A 19,901-nucleotide genomic window follows, 5' to 3' on the forward strand; every position below is an offset into this window, starting at 1 on the left:
GGAGAGGAGGCACACAGCTGCATAAGCTCCACGCTTTCTCTCACTATCCATTTCATTACAAGCCTCTGAATTAATGCTTGACTGAAAAAAAAAAAACCCACAGATAGTTACCAAGAGAAGCCATCCTTGAGATTCGTCAAGAAAGGTCTGTCTTTACTGGAGGGCTGGGGCGGCTTTAGATCGGGCGCAGGTGGCGGGCAGCGGCAGTGAGAGCACAAGAGCAGACTGGAGAGGGGGTGGGGAGTGATCGCAGCCGTCTCTGCGGGGAGAGCTTCACTACAGGTTTGGATACTTTGCTCCGGCAGCAAGTCAGCAGCCCAGCAGAGAAGCTAAAAACACCGGGGCTGAAGAATACAACCCCAAACAGCTGGAGTCTCTCGGGACCTGGCCGCCGCCCCCTCCCCCCACACACAGTGACTCAGCACGCTCTGGGATCTCAGACCGCAGGCGCACACAGTCCTGCTAGTGCCTCACTGCTGCCCCCTGCAGTCTGTAGAGGAAGCTCGATAACACACCCAGCCCCTCCCCCAAAGAAAGACTCCAGTTTTTTCTGTTTTTCTTTGGTAGTTTGTCTCTGATTATTAGACAGAATGAGCAAGAAGCTGAAGAGGACTTTAACCCTTGACAGCTTCTATACAGATAGAGAGCAGACTCTAAATCCTGAGGAGACTAAAAACAGACAGTCCCCAGGTGAATCCCCAAAGGAGGAGATCATCTGTTCCTCAGCACAGATGAACCTCATAGAAGTGATTAAAAAGGCTAACACAAGGGAGCTAGAAGAAAAATGGGGAAAGCAGAGTGAGGCTTGGCAAAAGGAGAGGGAAGCTTGGGAAAAGGAGAGGGAGGCTTGGCAAAAGAGCCTGGAGAAAGTTAAAGAGAGAGTGGATAAAGAAGTAAAATCCTTGAAAAATAGGATTAGTGAACTGAAAACAGAAAACAGCTCTCTAAAAAACAAAATTGGCGAAATGGAAAAAAATTCCACAGAACAAAAGAACTCAATTGGACAATTAGAAAAAGATTTTTAAAAAGTGAGTGAAGAAAATACTTCACTGAAAATCAGAATTGAACAAGTGGAATTGAATGACTCGAGGAGACAAGAAGAATCAGTCAAGCAAATCCAAAAAAATCAAACAATGGAGAAAAATGTGAAATATCTTCTGGGGAAGACAACAGACCTGGAAAACAGATCCAGGAGAGACAATCTGAGAATCCAGAAAAACATGATGAAAAAAAGAGCCTGGACACTATTTTTCAGGAAATTATCAAAGAGAACTGCCCAGAAGTCATAGGAACAGAGGAAAAAATAAACATTGAAAGGATTCATCGATCACCCACTGAAAGGGATCCTAAAATCAAAACACCAAGGAATATAGTGGCCAAATGCCAGAACCCTCAGATGAAGAAAAAATATTGCAAGCGGCTAGAAAAACCCAATTCAAGTATCAAGGAGCCACAATAAGGATCACCCAGGATCTGGCAGCATCCACATTAAAAGATCGAAGGGCCTGGAATATGATATTCCGAAAGGCTAAGGAACTTGGTATGCAACCAAAAATAACTTACCCAGCAAGAATGAGCATCTTTTTCCAGGGAAGAAGATGGACATTCAACGAAGTAAGCGAATTTCATCTATTTCTGATGAAAAAACCAGAACTTAACAAAAAGTTTGATCTACAAATATAGAACTCAAGAGAAATCTAAAAAGGTAAAGATTAATCTTGGGAACTATATTTTGACTATGTAGATGTATAAAGAATACATGTATACCTTGTTCTAGAAACTGATGTGGAAAGGACATTGTATCAGAAAAAGGGTAAAGTGGGGGTAGTACATCTCATGAAGAGGCATAGGAAACCTATTATATCTGAAAGAAAGAATGGAGGGGGATGAATATAGTGGGTATCTTAGTGCCTTCAGAATTGGCTTTAAGTGAAAAATCTTAAGACATATTCAATCTATGGTGAAACTTCTCCCACTTCATTGAAAAGTGAGAAGGGAAAAGTGAAAAGGGAAGGAATAAGCTAAACGGAAGGGAATACGGGAACTGGGAGGGAAAGGGGTAAGATGGGGGAGGAACTCTAAGGCGGGGGGAGGGATACTAAAAAGGGAGGGCTGTGAGAAGCAAGTGGTGCTCACAAGCTTAATACTGGGAAGGGGGGGAAAGGGGAAAGAAGGGAGAAAAGCATAAACCGGGGTTAACAAGATGGCAAGTAATACAGAATTGGTCATTCTAACCATAAACGTGAACAGGGTAAACTCCCCCATAAAGAGGAAGCGGTTAGCAGAATGGATTAAAAGCCAGAATCCTACAATATGTTGTTTACAGGAAACACACCTAAAGTGGGGAGATACATGCAGGTTAAAGGTAAAAGTTTGGAGCAAAATCTACTATGCTTCAGGTGAAGTCAAAAAAGCAGAGGTAGCCATCCTGATCTCAGATCAAGCTAAAGCAAAAATTGATCTAATTAAAAGAGATAAGGAAGGGCACTATATCTTGCTAAAGGGTAGCATGGATAATGAAGCACTATCTATATTAAACATATATGCACCAAGTGGGGTAGCATCTAAATTCTTAAAAGAGAAACTAAGAGAGCTACAAGAAGAAATAGACAGTAAAACTATAATAGTGGGAGATCTTAACCTTGCACTCTCAGAATTAGATAAATCAAACCACAAAATAAATAAGAAAGAAGTCAAAGTGGTAAATAGAATACTAGAAAAGTTAGATATGATAGATCTCTGGAGAAAATGTAATGGAGACAGAAAGGAATACACTTTCTTTTCAGCAGTTCATGGAACCTATACAAAAATTGACCATATATTAGGACATAAAAACCTCAAACTCAAATGCAGTAAGGCAGAAATAGTAAATGCATCCTTTTCAGACCACGATGCAATGAAAATTACATTCAACAAAAAACCAGGGGGAAGTAGACCAAAAAATAATTGGAAACTAAATAATCTCATACTAAAGAATGATTGGGTGAAACAGCAAATCATAGACATAATTAATAACTTCACCCAAGAAAACGATAATAATGAGACATCATACCAAAATGTATGGGATGCAGCCAAAGCGGTAATAAGGGGAAATTTCATATCTCTAGAGGCCTATTTGTATAAAATAGAGAAAGAGAAGGTCAATGAATTGGGTTTGCAACTAAAAATGCTAGAAAAGGAACAAATTAAAAACCCCCAGTCAAACACTAAACTTGAAATTCTAAAAATAAAAGGTGAGATCAATAAAATTGAAAGTAAAAAAACTATTGAATTGATTAATAAAACTAAGAGTTGGTTCTATGAAAAAACCAACAAAATGGACAAACCCTTAGTAAATCTGATTAAAAAAAGGAAAGAGGAAAATCAAATTGTTAGTCTTAAAAATGAAAAGGGAGAACTCACCACTAACGAAGAGGAAATTAGAGCAATAATTAGGAGTTACTTTGCCCAACTTTATGCCAATAAATTCGACAACTTAAATGAAATAGAAAAATACCTCCAAAAATATAGCTTGCTCAAACTAACAGAGGAAGAAGTAAATATCCTAAACAGTCCCATCTCAGAAAAAGAAATAGAACAAACTATCAATCAACTCCCTAAGAAAAAATCCCCAGGACCAGATGGATTTACATGTGAATTCTACCAAACATTTAAAGAACAATTAACTCCAATGTTATATAAACTATTTGAAAAAATAGGGATGGAAGGAGTCCTACCAAACTCCTTTTATGACACAGACATGGTACTGATACCTAAACCAGGTAGGCTGAAAACAGAGAAAGAAAATTATAGACCAATCTCCCTAATGAATATTGATGCTAAAATCTTAAATAAAATATTAGCAAAAAGATTACAGAAAATCGTCACCAGGATAATACACTATGACCAAGTAGGATTTATACCAGGAATGCAGGGCTGGTTCAATATTAGGAAAACTATTAGCATAATTGACTATATCAATAACCAAAGAAACAAAAACCATATGATCATCTCAATAGATGCAGAAAAAGCATTTGATAAAATCCAACATCCATTCCTAATAAAAACACTTGAGAGCATAGGAATAAATGGACTTTTCCTTAAAATAGTCAGGAGCATATATTTAAAACCATCAGTAAGCATCATATGCAATGGGGAAAAACTGGAACCTTTCCCAGTAAGATCTGGAGTGAAGCAAGGTTGCCCACTATCACCATTATTATTTAATATCGTATTAGAAACACTAGCCTCTACAATAAGAGTCAAGAAAGAGATTAAAGGAATTAGAGTAGGCAATGAGGAAACCAAACTATCACTCTTTGCAGATGATATGATGGTCTACCTAGAGAACCCCAGAGATTCTACTAAAAAGCTATTGGAAATAATTCATAATTTTAGCAAAGTAGCTGGCTACAAAATAAATCCCCATAAATCCTCAGCATTTTTATACATCACCAACAAAACCCAACAGCAAGAGATACAAAGAGAAATTCCATTCAGAAAACTGTTGATACCATAAAATATTTGGGAATCTATCTACCAAAGGAAAGTCAGGAATTATATGAGCAAAATTATAAAAAAGTCTCCACACAAATAAAATCAGACTTAAATAATTGGAAAAATATTAAGTGCTCTTGGATCGGCCGAGCGAACATAATAAAGATGACAATACTCCCTAAACTAATCTATTTATTTAGTGCTATACCAATCAGACTTCCAAGAAAATATTTTATTGATCTAGAAAAAATAACAACAAAATTCATATGGAACAATAAAAAGTCGAGAATCTCAAGGGAATTAATGAAAAAAAAAATCAAATGAAGGTGGCCTAGCTGTACCTGATCTAAAATTATATTATAAAGCAGCAGTCACCAAAACCATTTGGTATTGGCTAAGAAATAGATTAGTGGATCAGTGGAAAAGGCTAGGTTCACAAGACAAAATAGTCAACTATAGCAATCTAGTGTTTGACAAACCCAAAGCCCCTAACTTCTGGGAAAAGAATTCATTATTTAATAAAAACTGCTGGGATAATTGGAAATTAGTATGGCAGAAATTAGGCATGGACCCACACTTAACACCATATACCAAGATAAGATCAAAATGGGTCTATGACCTAGGCATAAAGAACGAGATTATAAATAAATTAGAGGAACATAGGATAGTTTATCTCTCAGACTTGTGGAGGAGAAAGAAATTTGTGCAAAGATGAACTAGAGACCATTACTGATCACAAAATAGAAAATTTTGATTACATCAAATTAAAAAGCCTTTGTACAAATAAAACTAATGCAAACAAGATTAGAAGGGAAGCAACAAACTGGAAAAACATTTTCACAGTTAAAGGTTCTGATAAAGGCCTCATTTCCAAAATATATAGAGAACTGACTCTAATTTATAAGAAATCAAGCCATTCTCCAATTGATAAATGGTCAAAGGATCTGAACAGACAATTTTCAGAGGATGAAATTGAAACTATTACCACTCATATGAAAGAGTGTTCCAAATCATTATTGATCAGAGAAATGCAAATTAAGACAACTCTGAGATACCACTACACACCTGTCAGATTGGCTAAGATGACAGGAAAAAATAATGATGAATGTTGGAGGGGATGCGGGAAAACTGGGACACTAATGCATTGTTGGTGGAGTTGTGAACGAATCCAACCATTCTGGAGAGCAATCTGGAATTATGCCCAAAAAATTATCAAATTGTGCATACCCTTTGATCCAGCAGTGTTTCTATTGGGCTTATATCCCAAAGAAATACTAAAGAAGGGAGAGGGACCTGTATGTGCCAAAATGTTTGTAGCAGCCCTGTTTGTAGTGGCTAGAAACTGGAAAATGAATGGATGCCCATCAATTGGAGAATGGCTGGGTAAATTGTGGTATATGAATGTTATGGAATATTATTGTTCTGTAAGGAATAACCAGCAGGATGAATACAGAGAGGACTGGCGAGACTTACATGAACTGATGCTAAGTGAAATGAGCAGAACCAGGAGATCATTATACACTTCGACAACGATATTGTATGAGGACATATTTTGATGGAAGTGGATTTATTTGACAAAGAGACCTAACTGAGTTTCAATTGATAAATGACGGACAAAAGCAGCTACACCCAAAGAAAGAACACTGGGAAACGAATGTGAACTATCTGCATTTTTGTTTTTCTTCCCGGGTTATTTATACCTTCTGAATCCAATTCTCCCTATGCAACAAGAGAACTGTTCGGTTCTGCAAACATATATTGTATCTAGGATATACTGCAACATATCCAACATATAAAGGACTGCTTGCCATCTAGGGGAGGGGGTGGAGGGAGGGAGGGAAAAAAAATCGGAACAGAAACGAGTGTCAATATAAAGCAATTATTAAATAAAAATTTAAAAAAAAAAAGAAAAAAGTAAGAATCTTTATGGACTTTGATCAAAGGATTTTGGTTTACATCATCCTTTGCCACTTACTTCAGCTTTTATATGAATTTTTTTAAATTATAGCTTTTTTATTTACAAGTTATATGCATGGGTAATTTTATAGCATTGACAATTGCCAAACCTTTTGTTTCAATTTTTGCCCTCCTTCCTCCATCCCCTCCCCCAGAGAGCAGGTTGACCAATACATGTTAAATCTGTTAAAGTATAAATTAAATACATTATAAGTATACATGTCCAAACAATTATTTTGCTGTATAAAAAGAATCGGACTTTAAAATAGTGTACTATAAGCCTGTGAAGGAAATCAAAAATGCAGGTGGACAAAAATGTATAGATTGGGAATTTTATGTAATGTTTCATAGTCATTTCCCAGAGTTCTTTCGCTGGGTGTAGATGGTTCAATTCATTACTGCTCTTTTGGAGTGAATTTTGTTCATCTCATTGCTGGAGATGGCCATTTCCATCAGAATTGATTATCAAATAGTATTGTTGTTGAAGTATGTAATGATCTCCTGGTCCTGCTCATTTCACTCAGCATCAGTTCATGTAAGTCTCTGCAGGCCTTTCTGAAATCATCCTGCTGATCACTTCTTACTGAATAATAATATTCCATAATATTCATATATCACAATTTATTAAGCCATTCTCCAATTGATGGTCAGCCACTCAGTTTCCAGTTTCTGGCCACTACAAAGAGACCTTCCACAAACATTCGTGCACATACTGGGACCTTTCCCTTCTTTAAGATTTCTTTGGGATATAAGCCCAGTAGTAATACTACTGAATCAAAGGGTATGCACAGTTTGATAACTTTTTGACCATAGTTCCAAATTGCTCTCCAGAACGGTTGGATGTATTCACAATTCCACCAAAAATGTATTAGTGTCCCTGTTTTCCCACAATCTCTCCAACATTCTGCATTATCTTTCCCTGTCATTCTAGCCAATGTGACAGGTATATAGTGGTATACTAGAGTTATCTTAATTTGCATTTCTCTGATTAATAATGCATTGGAACATTTGTTCATATGGGTAGAAATAGTTTTAATTTCTTCATCTGAGAATTGTCTGTTCATATCCTTTTACCATTTATCAATTGGAGAATGGCTTGATTTCTTATAAATTAGAGTCAATTCTCAATATATTTTGGAAATAAAGCCTTTATCAGAACCTTTGACTGTAAAAAATGTTTTCCCAGTTTATTGCTTCCCTTCTAATCTTGTCTGCATTAATTTTGTTTTTACAAAAACTTTTCATTTTGATATAATCAAATTTTTCCATTTTGTGATCAATAATGATCTCTAGTTCTTCTTTGGTCATAAATTCCTTCCTCTTTCACAGGTGTGAGAGGTAAACTATCTATGCTCTTCCAATTTATTTATAATCTCATTCTTTATGCCTAGGTCATGAACACATTTTGACCTTATCTTGGTTTATGGTGTTAAGTGTGGGTCAATGCCTAGTTTCTGCCATATGAATTTCTAATTTCCCAGCAATTTTTGTCAATTAGTGAGTTCTTATCCCCAAAACTGGGGTCTTTGTGTTTGTCAAACACGACATTTTTAGTTATTGGCTGTTTTTTTTTCCTTTGAACCTAACCCATTCCACTGATCAATTAGTCTATTTCTTAGCCAATACCAAATGGTTTTAGTAACCACTGCTTTATAATATATTTTTAGATCTGGTACAGCTAGGCCAACTTAATTTGATTTGGTTTTATTAATTCCCTTGAAATTCTTGACTTTTTGTTTTTCCATATGAATTTTGTTGTTATTTTTTCTAGGTCATTAAAATAGTTTTTTTTTTTTTTTTTGAGTCTCTGATTGGTATAGCACCAAATAAATAGATTACTTTAGCTAGTATTATCATCTTTATTATATTTGTTCTACCTATCTAAGAGCATTTAATATTTTTCCAACTGATTAGATCAGACTTAATTTGTGTGGAAAGTGTTTTGTAGTTTTGCTTTAAAAGTTTCTGATTTTCCTTTGGCAGATAGATTCCTAAGTATTTTATACTATCCATAGTTACTTTAAATGGAATTTCACTTTGTAACTCTGACTGTTGGAATTTGTTACTGATACATAAGAATGCTAATGACTTATATAGGTTTATTTTGTATTCTGCAACTTTGCTAAAGTTGTGGATTATTTCTAATAACTTTTTAATAGAATCTCTGGGGTTCTCTAAGAATACCATCATATCATTGGCAAAGAGTCATAATTTAGTTTTCTCATTACTTACTCTAATTCCTTTAATCTCTTTTTCAACTTTTATTGCCACAGCTAGCATTTCTAATACAATACTGAATTATTCTGATGATTTCTTGTAAGATGGTATCTAGGCTCCTTTTTTTATCATAATTTTCGGGAATTCCAATAATCCTCAGATTATCTCTCCTAGATCTATTTTCCAGGTCTGTCATTTTTCCAAGAAGATATTTAATGCTTTTTTCTAATTTATCATTTTTTAATTTTTTTTTTAATTTTTTTTTTTTTTTGGTTTTGCTTGACTGATTCTTGATGTCTCAATGAATCACTGGTCTCTATTTGGTCAGTTCTGATTTTTAATGAGTTATTTTCTTCATTAGCTTTTTTGCTTCTTTTTGTATATGTCCAAATGAGTTTTTAAATGAGTTGTTTTGCTCTATGTAATTTTTTTTCCATTTCACTATTTTTTTTAGTGAGTTATTTTCTTTGCCCATTTCACAAATCCTACTTTCTTGGGAATTCTACATCTTTTCCAATTCACAGATCCTACTTTCCTGGGATTTTTTTATCTTTTCCAATTCACAAATTCAGTTTCCCTGAAATTCCTGGGAATTCTTTACCTTTTCCAATTCACATTTCAGGAAGTTGTTACTTTCTTGCATAGCTTCTCTTTCCTTTTCCCATTTTTCTTCTAGCTTTATTTTAAGGATTTTAATGGTCTCTTCTAGGAGAGTGTTTATTTGATGGGGGCCAGGGAACATTCCCCTTTGGGACATTGTCTGGAGATTGTTTGCGATTAGTCTCCTTGAGGTTGCAAACCTGTTCTCTTTCTATATAGAAGCTATCTATTGTCCTTTTGATTTTTTTACTCATTTTTTAAAGCCTTTAGGTTCTGCCTTCAGGGCAAGGAGGTTACCAGCTTCTTCTGCAAAGCAGGGATAAATGGGTTGGGAAGAGCAGTGAGGTACAGGAGTTGCAGAAGTGCTCAGTGAAGAACCCCAGCATGTGGATTAGCAACTGCCCTGACTCTAGATGCTGAGCAGTGAAAGTGTCTACCCCAGGCCAAAGCCTACTGGGGAGCTATGGGTATTAGCAGCTGACCAGTGAGTAGTCCCACAGATTCTATTGCCCTAGGCTGAGCCCCACACTGTGCAGATTAGATGCTGCCCTGGACTGTGCCCATCTGCCATACAGATTTATAACTGCCCCATCAGCTCTGTTTGCTAGCTTTTTCTACTTCCCTGCCTGCTCTGGTCTATTCCCGCCCCTCAGGACAAACCTCTCGTGGTGATCTTCCAAATTATCTGCAGCTGGTGAGTTGTTTACTTCTAATCCTCCTGGGTTTTACCAGTCAAGCACTATTTTTGAGGCTGAATTTAATAATTGGTCATGAGGTTATTAGAGGAACTTAGAAAGTTGCATGTGCCTTCTCAGCCATCTTGGCTGTGCCCCACTTTTATATGATTTTGGGAAGTTATTTAAGTCTCTGAATTTTTTTTTTCATCAATATAGGGTCTAAAGGGTTTCTTTCATCAGTAAATGATGAGGGAGAACATAAGGATGATAGCTTGTATGTCTACATCACTTCAGAATTTAATGTGCTTTATAAATATTGTATCATCATAACCTCATGACAACCTTGGGATGAAAATGCTATTATTACCCAGAATTTACAGAGGAAGAAGCAGAGGCAGACAGAGATGGCTTACCTAGGGCCACACATTTAGTAAATATCTAAGAAATACTCAACTCAAGGCATTTCAGATTATATATCCCACACTCTATTTTTGTAACAATATCTAACCATCAGCTAATTCCAAGGGATTACCATAAATAAAATCTGAGTTTTGGGAGTCATTTTGAGTTCTTGCTTTAATTAATTTAAAATATTATACCTTTTATACCTGCAATCAAAAGCAGAGATATTTTTTAAACTGTCAGAAAGCACCACTAATCAACATCATAATGTGGTTCTATAGGTTGACTTGTCTTTTAAGGAATATATAATCTCATATAATCTCAAAATATCTAGTAACATATTTTCCACAGTTTAAACAACTAAGCTAATTAGTATAGAAACAATTCATTCATATTCTATTGTTGAACATATTTTGAAGATCAATTCATATTTGATTAAAGTTCTATTAATCATTATTAGAAGCTTTTTTCATGTAAGCAAAGTGACAATTAGCATATAATTGTATCCTAATTGAGCAGCAACAGGTTCATAAAATTGTTATTTTTGAGTTTAAAATTACACTTATGTCATCAGTAAAGTTTTTGTAGTCCTCATTTTGCCATGAAGCTGTAATTCTTTTATTCTTAGAGTATTCATTATTTATTGGCTCATTGTGCTTTTATTTTGTCTTCTATCTAGTTTTTGTTAGATTTGTATAATACATTATGAAAAAAACCAAACAAACAACACAGATTACACAAATAGTAGTTGTCATAAAATAATGCTTTAGATGTATTTTATGTAAACATGTTATCAAAAATCATTCCTAGGGGTGGGGTCACTTTTCTGATTTCTTTTTACTAATGTTTTGGATAAAAAGGCTAATTCTCTATTCATTATTATGATGGTCTTTGTGTAACTAGCATTTGATTGAAAGGAAATAAATCCTTTAGATATAACTTGGAACATTGCTTCCTCATAAAAGGGGTTGTGATTATAAAAACATTTTGAAAGTAAAAAAAAAAATCCTCTCTACTATTAATTTTGTGGATGGTGACTGATAAAACAGTTCTATTCCATTACCCCTTCTCTGAGGACATTATAATAGGTTGTTCTGGTATTTTCAATCACTAGCTCCTCTTCAGGCAGAGTTCAAACTCTTTCTTGGAGAAGGATGGTTGAGATTCCAGAAATATCTGTTCATGCTTCTTTACCAGTCACATTTAGAAAAACCCATGTGGTGGACATAACACAAAAACTCACACACACACACACACACACACACACACACACACTCTATTTTACATAAGGAGCAAAAAAAATCTGTATAGGTGCTCCATTCCTAAGTTTCTTGGAACACTCATCTGTTATTAACTTGTTAGCACACTGCCTGTTTGTCTTTTCTTTAGGACATAATGAATCTGAATTCCGGGACTCTTAAATAAAGTTTAAAATAGCAGTTTTCTTCTTCCCTTTTCTTTTTTTCTAAGATGGGATTGATCAGTAATTTGAAAATTTCTGCCAATGATCTAATGAAAATAATAGTGATGTATAAAAATGTCTTCTGAAGAAATTCAAAATTTCCCCCACAGGTAAGATTTGTAGCTTCTTGAATCTTACACATTCACTACACCAGTTTTTTAAAAATTATTATTGTAAAAAGCAAAGTATCTAATTTTTCCATATCTCTTTTTAAATTGATCAATCCAGTTAAAATCTTATGCCCTGAATAATGTTTTATTACATTTAGCTTCCTCTTATACATCTGACAGAAAGGCCAATTGATTAGAAAACAAGTTGAGAGAAAATTCAACAGTCACAATTTAGAAATGGTCGAGGGACCTTTCCAAAAGAAATTCAAAATATAAAAATCTACCTTTCTGCAATTGTTACTGATTTTCCCTAGTTATGACAAGTGGTTACATCTATCTATCTATCTTTCTATCTATCTATCTAGTTTTCTCTTAAAAGTTCTTATGGCAAGGTCATTACTAAAGAGAAATATTTGCTAGAACACAGGAAACATAAACCCCTGATTAGCTCCTGAATGGAGTTTTATGTTCAAAAAGGAAAAAGGGAGTGAGGAAAGAAAAAAAAAGTGAGAAAGAGAGAAAGAGAGACAGAGAAACAAGACAGTGAGTGGGAGAAATGAAGGAAAGAGAGAGAAAGAGGAAGAGAAGATATAGGAAATAAAAATAAATAAATAAAATAAAGATAATTATGTAGATAGTGGTAGATAGAAGAGGATAAAAAAGAAGAGAATGTGGTTGGAGGGAAGGAACAAATTAAAAGCATAGGCAGACAAAAATATATTTCTGTTAGTCAAATATTATAGTATTTTTAAACTACTTTCATTCTTGAAAACTTTTAGAAGTAACCAACTTGAATTTTAAAGCTATCTAAATATAGATTTTTGTTGTTTTTTTGTTTATTTGTTTGTTTTTGGATTTTTCAAAACAGCTTCAATAATTACACTTTTAAAATGTTTTGAAAAAAATAATGATCATTTTTAAAAGGATCAATATATTTAACACAACATAGCGCAGGATCAGTGTCCTTCCTGTTATATATATTATAGCAGAATGAATAGTGTCTTAAGCAACACAGAATTCCCATTAACTCCAATTTAAATAAAACTGACAGTTTTCACTAACTTATGTTATGAAAACAAAATGTTCCTGTGCAAAATGACTAAAGTAAAAGTGTATCAATTAAAGTCAGTGGCAATTGTGTACATATACCCTAGGATAGGATTTAACTTTACCCTACCAAGATACATAATAGCTCCTAGTTTCTCATTTAAAAAAAAAAATCTGTTTGATAACAATGTAGTTGACATACATAACCAAATAGCAAAAACCAAATAGCAAAAAGAAGTCATAAGGTCATTATTATTATCCAAAGTTTACTGAACATAGTTTTTAGTTCATCACTACCATTTTTTTCCTTCTTTCCATGAATAATTCTTAGCTTGTATATCTAAGGAGATGAAAACAAGAAAAAGGTTGCGTTATGTCTATCAAATCTCCTAATATCTCCCAAAAATTATATTATAGGGATTGTTTTATTTAAAAAACCAAAATAATATTTATTTGAACCCCATTATCCATACTTTGTACTTTTAAAAAGTACTGAATTTTAAAACAATGAAATATACCACACCCAACTTTACTGTTTTGTTTTTTCATCTGTTCAACCTCTAGCTTTGAATAGAATCTGGCCCTAGATAATGTTGTCCCTGATGGATCTTTTAATACCTTTTATTTAAGCATATATTCAAAAAAGGATACATGAAATTTGAGTCTTTACTGCTAGCATATTGTTGTTACATATGAAGATTATTCAACCTATGCAAATAGAGCTGTTCTCAATATCAGGGAAGGAAAAGATCTCCCTGGCAATCTATCAGAATATCTTTAAAAAAATAAATGGAAATATTTCCAAACTCATAATAGGCCTGGTAAAGTATTGAGTAAGAAATGCCATTTATTATTCCACATTTGGCAATTGTGTGATCTATTTCATGGTTATATAAAGTTTCTTACACTATTCCTTATGAATACCCTCATTACTTCAGCAGGCAAATTTATCAATTATAACCTATTGTGATGACCTATCTATCTATCTAGAATGAGCAATGGATACAATGAAATTGTATGTGACTTTAAAATCTGTATTTATTTACTTTTAGTTGAACTTTTGAGTCAGAAGTTTATAACAGAAAAAGAAAGCATTAATAACAACTTGTGTCACATCACTATTTTGCAGGAAAAAAGAAAAGCAATATCTAAATATGTTATGTTACTTTTTCATGACCACTCACTTATAGTGAAGTAAGTAGCTGGGTCAGAATTTCCATGAATATTCTTTGAATGGAACTGCAATGTTTTTTTTTTTGTTTTGTTTTGTTTTTGTTTTTGTTTTTGTTTTTGTTTTTTGGGGGGGTTGTTTTTTGTTTGTTTTTTGTTTTGTTTTGTTTTGTTTTGTTTTCACTTCCATTCTCTAAGGACCTGTTCTGTTACATCTTCGGATTATACCAGAGCAGATTTTTCCCCTGGGACTTTGCTAGAGAATGAAATTTAGTTTTAGGTCTTATTAATGAAATGAGATATGGAAACCTTTGAAAATTAAGGGTTTCAGGAATAAGGCTTGTTTAAAAAAAAGTTAAATGAGAATTGGTTGTATTTGGCTTGAAGAAGGGAAGGCTGAGAGGCAATGTACAAGTTTCACAGATGAAATATTTCGATTTAGATTAAACATCTCCTAAATTTGTTGTTGGCAGGATTAATGAGGTGCTGAAATTCATTGCTAACAGATGTTATAGTTTGCCCTTTATTTTCTACTTTTTTGTGAAAGAACAGACCACCATCTTTCTGGAGTAATTCAAGTCTTTTTCCAGGTCCCGTTTAGTCTCACAATTGTATAAATTATGTTAAGCATGTATTTTTCTTCTGAAGGCATCTTTCCAAAATAATTTTTGCCAACTATGTCCTTCTGCCATTGAAATATCATTCAATTAAGGCTTTATAACATCTTTTAACTTGAAAATAAACAAATTATGTATTCAGCACTATTTATAAGTTGGATATTAAATGAAGATTACTCAAGATTTTTTCCCTTGAAAGTCAAATAGATTTGAAAATATTCTGAAATGAACAACTTTTGATAGTTTTAAATAATTTGCCTACAGAAACAAGGGAACATGTTTATTAAAAGTTAAGCTATCAGGTTATTTTTGTTTTTTTTTTGTCAAAAAATTTGTAAAATCACTAAGGAGCTATGCAATAGTTGTACATTGGACAACATACATATTCCACTGACAAGACACTGTTTTTGAACAGAATTCACTTCTTGGAGATATAGCCTGAACAATTTAATGACATTTAAGAAATAGAATTAATGTTTTCTAATTTGGAAAGGAACATTCAGTATCTTCAGATATTTTAGGAATTCACATTGTATTAACAATTCATTTTAACTAATGTGGAATGTACTTTATATAATGGAAATAATAAAATATATTATCTTCCAAAAATCATGGTTCATACAGTGTTATCCTAACAACAAACTTTTAAGCAAATTATGCAAGTTTTTTTTTCTCATTTTACACAAGAATAAGCTAAAGCACAGAAAAGTAAAGTGTCTTGGTCAAGGTCAATCAAATAGATAAATTTATTATTGTAAAGCTCATAATGCTTGTTTATTTTTGATATGCTTTTTGTATTAAATTCATTTTGACTACATCCGTGGTGAATTAGATTGTAATTTATAATAAGTCAGCTAACATAACTGGGAGCCTTTATACCTTTAACTCAGTGTAATGCTGAGTTAAGCATTTATTATTTTAGATGTGGATGTATATGATCCTATTGGTGGCATTGGTGAAAATGATAATGATATGCTAAACTTTTCATTTAATTTTATTACAATCAGGAACTGGTAGATATATCATATCTTTCAGAAGTCAAAAACTTTATCATATCTACTTTATTCCATTTTATTTTCAATTCAGTTGTTCTAATTTTGAGAAATGGACCACAGTGCAACTTGTATTACAAATCAATAATCTAAAATCATTCCTATAAAACTGCTTGGATAATATTTAGATTCTGCAAACAAAGTATTTTAATAAAGGTGAAAGTCAAATGAAGATTTAGGTTACTTACAACAATAACAGTGGGTGCTAGTGCTTTGAGCCTTTTACTTCCTCTGAGGAAATACTACTAGATTACCCAACCAGGAATCCCTTCCAAGTCAGTCTTTTTTGGTATGCCATTTGAGCTAGCATAAGGTAGATATCACATTTTTCTATTGGTCTAATCTCCCAACAGGGAATTCCAATGTAAAGAAGAATGACCTTCATTTTGACTTAAGGCCTCCTATATCCTCCTGAATATGATATGATTCTAGGAAGTAAAACTACAAAAACATAAAAAGAGTAATTATATCAATGAGTTATGAAAGCAAGAATTAGATGGGGGAGGAGGGCTGGTGGTTCTGAAATCCAATTCACATGAAGAATAGATTAAAGAGAAAATATATATATATACACATACATATGCAATCTATATTTGTATATATCCAAAAAGGTATAAAACCTTCCAAAATTTATAAAGAAATAAGAGGATGAAATAGGAAAAGGTAAGGTACAGAAGGATGTGTAAATTTATGTGAGTGGTATAAAGGGGGAGGTGAAGTGTGGGAAGAAAGGATAAGGAAGGGATCCCTGGTTGGGGTGAGGTTAATTAGTAGCAAGGCAGATAGAGAGTAGATGTAAAGTAGAAGAGTTAGCAGGAATAGGAACAAGAAATATTCACAAACACAATGGTCTGAAGGAGAATTTATTAGGGGAAAAATAGGTGTAGTAATCATTGATCTGACAGACAAAATTAAAAATGATTCAATTAAAAGAGAAATCTCATTATATGTCAGCTTTAGCTGTGTGCATGCATGTTTATATGCACATATATGTGTAAATATGTGCCATACATGTATGTCTATATATACGTACATATATATATATATATGTACGTATATATATTTGTGTGTGTCTGTGTTTAACTATAGCCTGTTTGAGGGAGGTGGGGAGAGGAACGGATAAAAAAAAAAAAAAACAAAAAACTGCATAACAGGAAGAAATCTTAGAAGTAACCAAAAAAAGAAAATATGTACAGTTCTTAATACAATGTCTTCTCTAAACTTTCCTCCTTACTATCTGTATTGAAGCCTGATTTTCCTCTGATGACACATCTTCCCTGACAACCTATTCTAATACTCATTAAAGCAACTCTTTTAATTCTTTTCATCCCTCATCAAAATTCCCATAGCTCCCTCGTTTTTCACTTCCTCAATTCTCCTTAGCTCTTTGGATAAGGCAGGGGATTTGGAATATAGCTTGCCAACTATATAATCACTTCCAGATTCTACTCCTTCTTATATCATCCAGTAACTTCTCTTTCCTTAATGTTCATAGTGATTACATTTATCACACAGTCAATATCCTGAGAGCTATTGTCTATAGAATCCCAGGATATCTATTTTCCTTTATCAGAAATTTTTATTCCTCCCTAACTCTTGCTCTCAGAAAAGGGACTTCAACATACATAATGATTCTCCTTCTATTACTTTATCCAGAAAAGGATTCTGAGAAAATGTCAGGGTAAATTGTAAAATTTCAGGCTTCCCAGATTTCCCCCACAAATAGATCAAATTTGCATCTCAGGGCAAAAATAAACTGGTGAAAAATCAAGTAGCCTTGGGGCAGAATAGGGGTCCTCCTAATATAATGAGAGAAGATCCAAAGAAAGACTCTAGTCCAAGGATTAGCCTATGTAAAGTGCAAGCATCTTCGGACTAGTTCAGCAGAAATACAACTGGAGAGAACTGGGGCTAGACAACTGTCAATGGAGCCTCAGCAGGAACTACAGAAACTTTAATCTCCTAGGCTGTTTGTGGAGTCAGAGTATGGATCCAGCAAGACTGAGTGAATCTCAGCTAATTAGGAATTAGGCTCAGCTGTGCTGTGGGAATGAGACCCCAGGTGTGAAAGAAGCAACACATCCAGTTAGTGCAATGGCAGCAGGGCAGGCATGCTCCTGTCTATGGGAACTTGCTGGAGGATGGAGTTCTTTGTTTGGAGTTCCTGGTCTCAAAGGAAAGCTGAGGTGAAATCAGAGGCACCATCCTCCATCCCACAACTAGAGGTGCTTACACTAACTCCTTTATTTAAAAAAAAAATGAACAAGCAAAGAAGAAAGAACTGCATCACACAAACATATTATGGGAATAAGGGAGACAAGGTTCGTCTTCAGAGAATGACTCTGGTGTAAAAAAAAAAAAAAAAAAAGCTTCCATCCCAAAGATAAATGTGAAATGGCTCCCTTCCCAGAAAGAATTCATAGAAGAATTTAAAAAAAAATCAAATGAGATACATTGAGGAAAAACTAGAAAAAAAAATAAAAAAAAACATCCAAGAAAAATAAGAAATTTATGGAAAAAAGTTAACCAAGTAGAAAAGGAGATACAGAATTTCAAAGATGAAAAGGACTCTTTGAAAATTAGAATTGGGCAAGGGGAAGCCAGTGAAGCTATGGCAGAACAAGAAAGAACAAAACTGATGAAAAAGAATGAAAAAAATAGAACAGAATATGAAATATGAGAAAAATGACAGATTTGGAGAACAGATCAAGAAGAGAAAATATAAGAATAGTTGGACTCCCTGAAAATTGTGATAAAAAAAAGGACGTTGACACAATAATGAAAGAAATAATCCAGGAAAACTGTCCTGGCATTATAGAACAGAAGCAGGGATTTGAAATTGACAAAATCCACTCATCACCCCTCAACAAGATCCTATATGGAAAATACATAGGAACATCATTGCCAAATTTAAGAACCCCCAGATCAAGGAGAAATTTTAGCAAGAAATAAGAAAAAAAATCAAATATTATGGAACTACAATTAGAATTGTTCAGGACTTATCAACAATGACAATAAAAGACCACAGGTCCTAGACTCATATCTACCAACAATCAAAAGAACTAGGTATGTGCCCCAAAATATCAAATATAGAAAAAATTATCTGTAATATTAAATAAGAAAAAATAGACACTTAGTGAACTTGAAAATTTTCAGGACCTATCAACCAAACCTGAAATTAATAGAAAAGATAACATGTAAGAGCCAATATCAAAAATCAACTTCAGGGAACTCAATGTAGACAATTTTTTTTTTTACATGACAAGTAGATACCATACATTTAAGATTGACATCAGCAAAAGGGCAGCTCAAAAAAAAAAAAAAAAGATTGGGGCAGAGTTAAAGTAAAAAACTAATAATTGTGTTATACAGGTGAAAAATAGACATAGATACATTAGAAAGGGGAGGAGGGCTTGCACTTTTGAAAACCTGCTTACATTCCAATGAATGTGTTAAATAGGAAATAATACATATATACAATAAAGGGTATAGCATCCTCTAAAATCTATAAAGAAATATGTGTGGAGGGATGAGGTGGACTGGGAAGCAAAGTGTGTGGGATGAAGACAAAGAAGGGATCCATGGGTTGGGGAGGTTAAGTAATGGCAAGGTAAGTTAGAAACAGAATTAAAGCAGAGTCAACAAGGATAAGAAAAATCTGTGTATATGTATGTGTAACGATGTGTGTGGATGTATGTATATATTTACATATGCATACATAAATATATCATTTTTAAGTTCTAGCCTGCTTGGGAGTGAGGAGGATGTAAAGGAGAAAAAAATAATAAAGTAAAAAAAGATAAGCAGCAGAGAACAAAAGAATACTTTACAAGGAACTAAATAAAAGATAGACCTTCATGAATACAATTTCTTCTGCTAATATATATATATACTTTCTTGATCTGATAATTTGTTGTTATGTATTTTGAATCCTCCCTGATGTTTTGCTGGGCACACAACAATGTTCTCTTTTGTTTCATATTGTTTTGTATTTCTTTTCTGTTCTTCTTTTATATTCTGTTTTTTTTAACAAATTAAAAAAAATTAAATTAAAAAAGCAAGTAAAACAACAACAACAACAAAATACCTTATCCATTTAATTCTAATCTACTTGT

This window comes from Antechinus flavipes, chromosome 3 (genome assembly GCF_016432865.1).
Source record: "Antechinus flavipes isolate AdamAnt ecotype Samford, QLD, Australia chromosome 3, AdamAnt_v2, whole genome shotgun sequence".
Taxonomy (NCBI): Eukaryota; Metazoa; Chordata; class Mammalia; order Dasyuromorphia; family Dasyuridae; genus Antechinus; species Antechinus flavipes.